Below are 7911 nucleotides of genomic sequence, written 5' to 3'. Positions count from 1 at the left end.
GTTATTAATATTTAGACTATTTAATTATTTAGACTATTTAGATATTTAGACTATTTAATTATTAGACTTATACCTCACGTTTTATTTACGACAGGAGTGGAAAACTGACCAATACGATAAGTTGGTGCATTTCTCTCGGTATTACGGAGATGACGGTCTTTGCTTTTAGCATAGAGAACTTTAGACACAGCAAGGAAGAAGTCGACGGACTCCTGAATCTTGCCAGGCAGAAGTTCAAAGAAATGTTATTAATAACATATTATTAATAACATGTCGACGGACTCCTGAATCTTGCCAGGCAGAAGTTCAAAGAAATGTTATTAATAACATGTTATTAATAACATGTTATTAATAACATTTCTTTGAACTTTTGCCTGGCAAATGTTATTAATAACATATTATTAATAACATTTCTTTGAACTTCTGCCTGGCAAGATTCAGGAGTCCGTCGACTTTTTCCTTGCTGCGTCTAAAGTTCTCTATGCTAAAAGCAAGGACCGTCATCTCCGTAATACCGAGAGAAATGCAACAACTTATCGTATCGGTCAGTTTTCCACTCCTGTCGTAAATAAAACGTGAGGTATAAGTCTAATAATATTACATCTGTCGTAAGACCATTTTTTTAAGCGGGTTGAGTGGCCGCTGAATAGAAAATTTCTAGATATTCGAGAATTTTATTATCTTGCAGCCAATCAACACACTTAAAAAATTTGTTATACAACAAATGTAATACTAGCCTAAGACAACAACGGACGACTCTTCGAACTCATGCTCACCCTTTCAAGTGTCCCTCCGCTGTTAATATATTATACTTTTGCGCGTAACGCCTGTTTCCGTCCAAGATGAACGCCACGTGTCCAGGTATCTGGCCGGTCTTGAGTATCCTCACGACCAGGGATAGAAACCAGTCCCGAATGTTGTTCATTAACCACGACATCGCACTTTGAAGTTTACGTGCGTGACCACTGAAATATACTACTTGAAAGCGCACGGCCGTCCAATCTTTTATTACGAAGTGATCCGAGCGAGAACGCCTCAAGTGATATATATCACATGTGTTATGTAAGAGTCATGGGGTGTATACGTTTATGCAGCTCTTAGCACGCGACCGTGCGCACACGGCCACGGTCGCTCGCTTGTGTGCGTCATCCCCTCCCTATGCGACCGTGCTACCAAAGGCCGCTCTCGGACAGCATTCACTGCATCTCTCATCTACTAATCACGTGACGTAATTTACCGAACGGACAACTGCGTGAACGACTGCTCGGACGTTTGACTCCTCCCATTTGTTTAGAGGTTAAGTGTTAATTATTTAAATTTGGAGAAAATATGATAACGACCTTAATTATATAAATTATATCTTTAAACACATTTTATTTAAAAAAATTCTCCTTTCAGAAACCATAATGATTAATATTATTCATGCAATGGACTTGATCGACAGTAGCTCATCAGATTCTGATTTATGGTCAGATAGCTCTGATGAAGAGCTACTATTATTAGATGATACGGTATTGTTCATTTCATTTATTAATTCAGATAACATATTAAAAGTTTTAAATAAATGTTATTATATAAGAAGAAAAATAATAGAGCTAGTGATCCACAAAGGATACTAAGCATATATTCCAAGATTAATAATAAGATCGTGACAAACAATTCGACTCATAATCCAGACTTAAGTCCGCTGCAGACGATGCTAATCGATCCTACAAAACTGAAAGTAATGCAAGATAGTTATATGGAAAACTAGAAAAAAAATTAAAATTAAAATTCTTAAAACCCGCTGCAGACGATGCTATTTTTCCTGCTGGATTACTTGCAATCTAATAAATTGCTATCGTTGCACCATTCAGCACTCAGGATTCCTAGTAATTTAGTAAATCGCAAGCAATCTAGCAGGAAAAATAGCATCGTCTGCAGCGGGTTTTAAGAATTTTAATTTTAATTTTAATTTTTTTTCTAGTTTTCCATATAACTTATCTTGCATTACTTTCAGTTTTGTAGGATCGATTTGAAGCAGGTGATCTTCACCTTTTTGGTTTTTTATTTTTATAAAATAACTCAATTTCAATTAAAAGATGCTCAACATAAATTCGACGTTAATGATGGCTAGCACTAAACAGACAATTCTTGCAGTTTTACATTTATTTACGCAGTACTGCAAGCAGAGCATCCAGAGCAGGACCTCCGAAGTAGCTGCGCAGATAGGATGCATCTCTGCGTAAACGAACGACAAACTGCACTGCAGTCGTTTTCGTAGGCAGAGTAAACGAACTACATCTGTTGCAGTCACTGCGTAAACGAATGCACCCATGTTGTTGAGCAACGGCAACGGTGGGTAATTTTCACCGCCCGCGGGCGTCCGTTTGCCCGCTTTCGCTTCTTTACACGTTTCATTAGTACATTCTCTTTATGAATAATGGACGTGTGAACTTAAGACATCTAAAAAATTTGCAACATGTTGCAACTTCAGCTGCCAAAGTAGTCGATCAATATCAATGACCATGAAGCTGGTTACTATGCTACGATGCAAATCAAATGTAACAGAATTAAGTTTTATATTAATTTTTTCCAATTTTAAATAGTTTTATCATAAATTATTAGAGTCCGACCGAAATTTCGGTTTCGGTTTCGGTTTCGGCTATTTTCGGCCTAAAATCAAGATTTCGGCTTGATTTCGGTTTCGGCCGAAATAAAGAGAAAATTTCGGTGACGTAAGCCGAAACCAGGAACTAGAAATCGCAACACGTCGCGTTGGTCAACGCCAATTGCGCCGGCGCGATTTCTTCCTTCTTTACCCGCTTTTTTACTCTCTTTCAAATGTTTAGTGCCTGAAATGCATAACATCGAACGTAACCTCTCAAACGCTCATCGGTTGCTAATAGTGTCAAATAGTAATATCCGATTCTCTTGAAGTTGATCTCTTATTTTATAATGTTTCTTCATATTTTATTTTATATTGTAACTCGAGTAAAATACTTTTATATTTTGATAAAATATGTAATCAAACCTTACTTTAAAAATGTACACATTTTCTACTAATTTTCAAAATTATATCTCTTTTATAAGACTCTCCGTTGCCTGCCGAGTCCGGCCTGCCGCCTTCTACGCTCTCATTCGCTCAGACGTTAAAATTAATTTCTCGATAACTATTGCGAATTTTGCAAAATGGTATAGGACTTTTCTAATCAGTTTGCCCCGGTATCTATCTACGGGACATACGGGTATTAGGACACACCCTGTATATCTTTATATATTGGAGAGACAAAATGAGTGATTATATTATTTATGTGACAGAAATTTAAACAGACAAATTATATTTTATTTTAAATAAAATACATAACATCTGTTAAAATTTCTGTCACAATAATTAAGTATAATCATAATGTATTTTGCCTATCAATATTGTTTATTACATATACATATAACACAGTAAAAACTAATCTCAACTTCTCAAAATCGGACGATTATGTTTTATAATATAGATAGAACACTGAGAAAAGAGGTAATAAATTAGAATGATGTAAAAATATATATATTTTTATGTTACATTTAGCTTTTTTATTTTCCCTTTTTATCTCTTTCGCAGTCAATATATTACCGCTTTTTAATATAAGAGTTGTAAATTTATTGGTCACCTCGTCGCTTTTGTTACGTCTCTGCGACGTAACAATTTAAAGTTTTTAATTTTATATTAAAAATAAGTTACATGTTATTTCAATTTATTTTTATATAAGGTACTACCCACAAAAATCCGACAGACAGCTAATTAAATTCTTTTGTACATTACGTCGCGGCAACGTGTAAAAGACGCATCATATTTTTTTGCAACTTTGTGACCAACCAATCGCTGTCACGTCTAGTGCTGGCAGGGATGATACATGAAATGTTTCCGAAACCTTGAAATATTTCAGAAACGTAGTTTGCTGTATGGGAAGAAAATAATTTAAATAGAAAAGTCAAAGGTTAAAAAACACTCGCAACGCAATACATAAAGGATATAAAATGTGACGCGTATTCGCATTTATTGACGGCTGCAGAAAGATCATCGTTTCGTCGAGATGTGAGTTTTGACGTTAAGAGCTAGAGGTAAATGTCGACTAGTCGACTAATTTATTCACGCAAAGTCCTTCACGGTGTGAACTTTCTCCGGACCAAGGATCAAGGACATGAACATAAAAATTGTAGCTGGGCGTGTGGCAGAGATAGGCGGGGGGGGGGGTTGGCATTCGACTCTACCTTCTTTTACCTTCTACCGTCCGACGCCAAAAATAAAATAAAGATATTATTTACGCGTCTATTTCGATTTCATACTGTTATTGCGACTAATATTATCATATACCTCGGTGGTCGAATTTGTTGAGACGCCCGCCTAAAGAGAAGGGAGGTCCAGGTTCAAACCCTGGCTGAGGTAATATTTTTCGCAATAAATTTTCTGTATTATAAAAATTGCCAGATACAGTCAATATAAATCACTGATGTTATAATATTAATATTATTATTTCCTTTATTTCTTCCGATAAAATTGTATGCTTAATATTGTTTGGATGTAACATTCTAATATAAAAAAAAAAAACAATCTAATATAAAGAACCTAGTTTGTATAAATATTCAGTTTAGTTGGAGCCATTTGATGATATCATTACTTTTGTAGAAAAGATACTTAAGGCGGGGGGAGGGGGGGAATAATCATAACTCTACATCTGGGAAAATATAAAAACCATTCGAATTAATGAAGTAGAGTTGATGGTACGATAAAAAGTATTCATCGTAGAAATTTATTTCGTGTTCTTGGTTTTTTATTAGGCTTCACTCCCAAACTGCTCATCGGGTGGGGAGCACATTATTGTAAGGTCAAAGGCGTGGGCGGGGCACATATATACAGGGTGTACTAAAACCACCGGAGGTCCTCTTAATGACAGATTCCTTAGAAAATTTCCAGACGAAAATCCTAATACAAAAGTGTCGAGGCTATAATAGTTTTTAAATTAGAAGCGATTTTTTTCAACAAATGATAGGACTGAAATTTCGCGCGCTCAGGCACGGCGAAATGACAAGTGATATTGTAAATTTATACAATAAACATAACATCATAAAAAGAGCGATATTCATAGGAGCACTTATATCACTTGTCATTTCGCCGTGCCTGAGCGCGCGAAATTTCAGCCCTATCATTTGTGGAAAATAATCGGTTCTAATTTAAAAACTATTATAGCCTCGACACTTTTGTATTAGGATTTTCGTCTGGAAATGTTCTAAGGAATCTGTCATGAAGAGGACCTCCGGTGGTTTTAGTACACCCTATATATAAGCCATGCCTTATGGGCTTATGTTGAAAGAAACATTCAGATTAAGTATAAGTTGCACGGTATAATTGTTGTATACTACGATGTTTGCATCTGTGACGGAAATACTAATTTATGTCATAATCGCTGTTATTTCATATTACACGTTAGGCTACATATTTATTAGAAGACTAACCAATTTGCCAGGACCCAAAACATGGCCGGTTTTGGGTAACTATCCTCTTCTATGGCATCATATTGGTAAGAAGAAATATTAATATTTTGACTTACTTAATATTTAAAATTAGCATAAATATTTTTAAGATAAGATTATATGTTAAATATAATTCAATATTTTTGTAAGTTAAATATAATTCAATAATTTCACTTAATGTAATTCAAACTTTTTATGAAATGTAAAAATAGCTAAAGAGATTTAGTATCCTAGATAGCACATAGACATTCAGAGGATGTCCATTTAACGTCTACTTTCTGGACGTCGGACATCTATTTTTGGTCCAAATAAGATTCGTCGGACGTCTGATGGACATCCATATCACATACGTTTGACACAACTTCGAACACCAATAAAATATCTGAAATAAGACTGTTGTCGAACCTGTTTTGGACTTATTTTAGATTATCTTGGATGTATTAACGATATCCAAAATAAATCTAAAATAGGTCGAAAGCGGTATGATTTTGGACATATCATGTACATAATTTTTGGGATATACATATACATATAATATAATATATAAAAGTTTTAAATATTGTATACAGGATGTCAGGTAAAGGTTGTGCCAAAACACTCGTGAACAGGTAGAATACAGTAAATTGAACAGAAAAGTCTTATATTATTTTGTAAATTCGCAATAATTATTGTGTTAGTAATTAAGATATTTAAGCCGATGAATGCATTGAAAGTGCTAGTTTTTGGAATCGGTAGGCATCATAGACAATAGAATAGATCGGCCACAAAGATAAGGGCAGGGGTCGATCTATTCTACACTGCTCAAAAGAAATATGGCATAGAAAAATTTTATGCAAAAATTGGTCAACTTTGACTGACGGTAACTCCGCGAAAAATCATCGTAAAATTATGTTCTTTTTTTTAAATTAAAGCTTGAAATCTCTACTTTAAGATACTATAGTTATTTTTTAGGTGTGATGCATCCCTACCACTGTAACACCTTAAATGTGAGGGCATGTTTGTTATATTGAAAATTGCAAAGTTTGACGGAGTGCATGGGCTAGGTACATTTTTCTTCGGGGATACTGTTTGCAGGAACATAAAGTACAAACCTTCCTCTTCAATTTAAAAAAAAAGCGAGTCGCTACCATTTTTTTTCGCAAGGACACAGTACTTTAAAGTAGCCCTTGCATTATTGGCATATATCGCCGGTATTGGCATTACCCGATGTGCACTCCTAAAGAGAGCCGTTTGTGTGTGTGTGTGTTGTGTCTGTGTGTGTGTGCGCGCGTGCGTGTGCGTGTGCGTGCGTGTGCGTGTGCGTGTGCGTGTGCGTGTGCGTGTGCGTGTGCGTGTGCTTGTGTGCGCGTGTGTGTAGAATGACTCATTTTCGGGGTGCTTGATTAAAGTGAGTCCCCTTGCCTCTCATTTGTGTGTGTGTGTGTGTTAAAATTTTAAAAACGCGTGTTTCCTCCGCGTTGTTCAATTACTGCTTGCAGTCGATTCCTCATGTTAATGCAAGCCCTAATTTCTTCCTGTGGAACACGTATGGAATACGTATGGGACATAATGGGTCGCAGGTTGAAAAATTTAGCAAGACAACCTGTCAATCTCCAAGACTTGTCACAAGTCGTAATTCAAATCTGGAATGACATTCCACAGGAAGAAATTAGGGCTTGCATTAACATAAGGAATCGACTGCAAGCAGTAATTGAACAACGCGGAGGAAACACGCGTTTTTTAAATTTTAACACACACACACACAAGTGAGAGGCAAGGGGACTCACTTTAATCAAGCACTCCGAAAATGAGTCATTCTACACACACGCGCACACACGCACACGCACACGCACACGCACGCGCGCATACACACACAGACACAACATACACACACAAACGGCTCTCTTTAGGAGTGCACATCGGGTAATGCCAATACCGGCGATATATGCCAATAATGCAAGGGTTACTTTAAAGTACTGTGTCCTTGCGAAAAAAAATGGTAGCGACTCGCTTTTTTTTTAAATTGAAGAGGAAGGTTTGTACTTTATGTTCCTGCAAACAGTATCCCCGAAGAAAAATGTACCTAGCCCATGCACTCCGTCAAACTTTGCAATTTTCAATGTAACAAACATGCCCTCACATTTAAGGTGTTACAGTGGTAGGGATGCATCACACCTAAAAAATAACTATAGTATCTTAAAGTAGAGATTTCAAGCTTTAATTTAAAAAAAAGAACATAATTTTACGATGATTTTTCGCGGAGTTACCGTCAGTCAAAGTTGACCAATTTTTGCATAAAATTTTTCTATGCCATATTTCTTTTGAGCAGTGTATTATCCATGATGCCTACCGATTCCGAACTACCGCTTTCTATGCGTCCATTGGCTTAAATACTTAAAATAATCACACAATTAATTAATAACACAATTG

At 36.0% G+C, this 7911-nt stretch overlaps 1 pseudogene; it reads right to left on the bottom strand.

Annotated features, from left to right (window-relative positions):
- Nucleotides 1-64: 64 nt before the first annotated feature.
- On the bottom strand, nt 65-1372 carry LOC105555863 (annotated as a pseudogene).
- Between the last annotated feature and the right edge of the window lie 6539 nt (nt 1373-7911).

This window comes from Vollenhovia emeryi, unplaced genomic scaffold (assembly GCF_000949405.1).
Source record: "Vollenhovia emeryi isolate VEMERY1.0 unplaced genomic scaffold, V.emery_V1.0 DF940621.1, whole genome shotgun sequence".
NCBI lineage: Eukaryota > Metazoa > Arthropoda > Insecta > Hymenoptera > Formicidae > Vollenhovia > Vollenhovia emeryi.
Note: the sequence above shows the minus strand (reverse complement) of the source record. Positions and strands in the feature narration are given on the sequence as shown.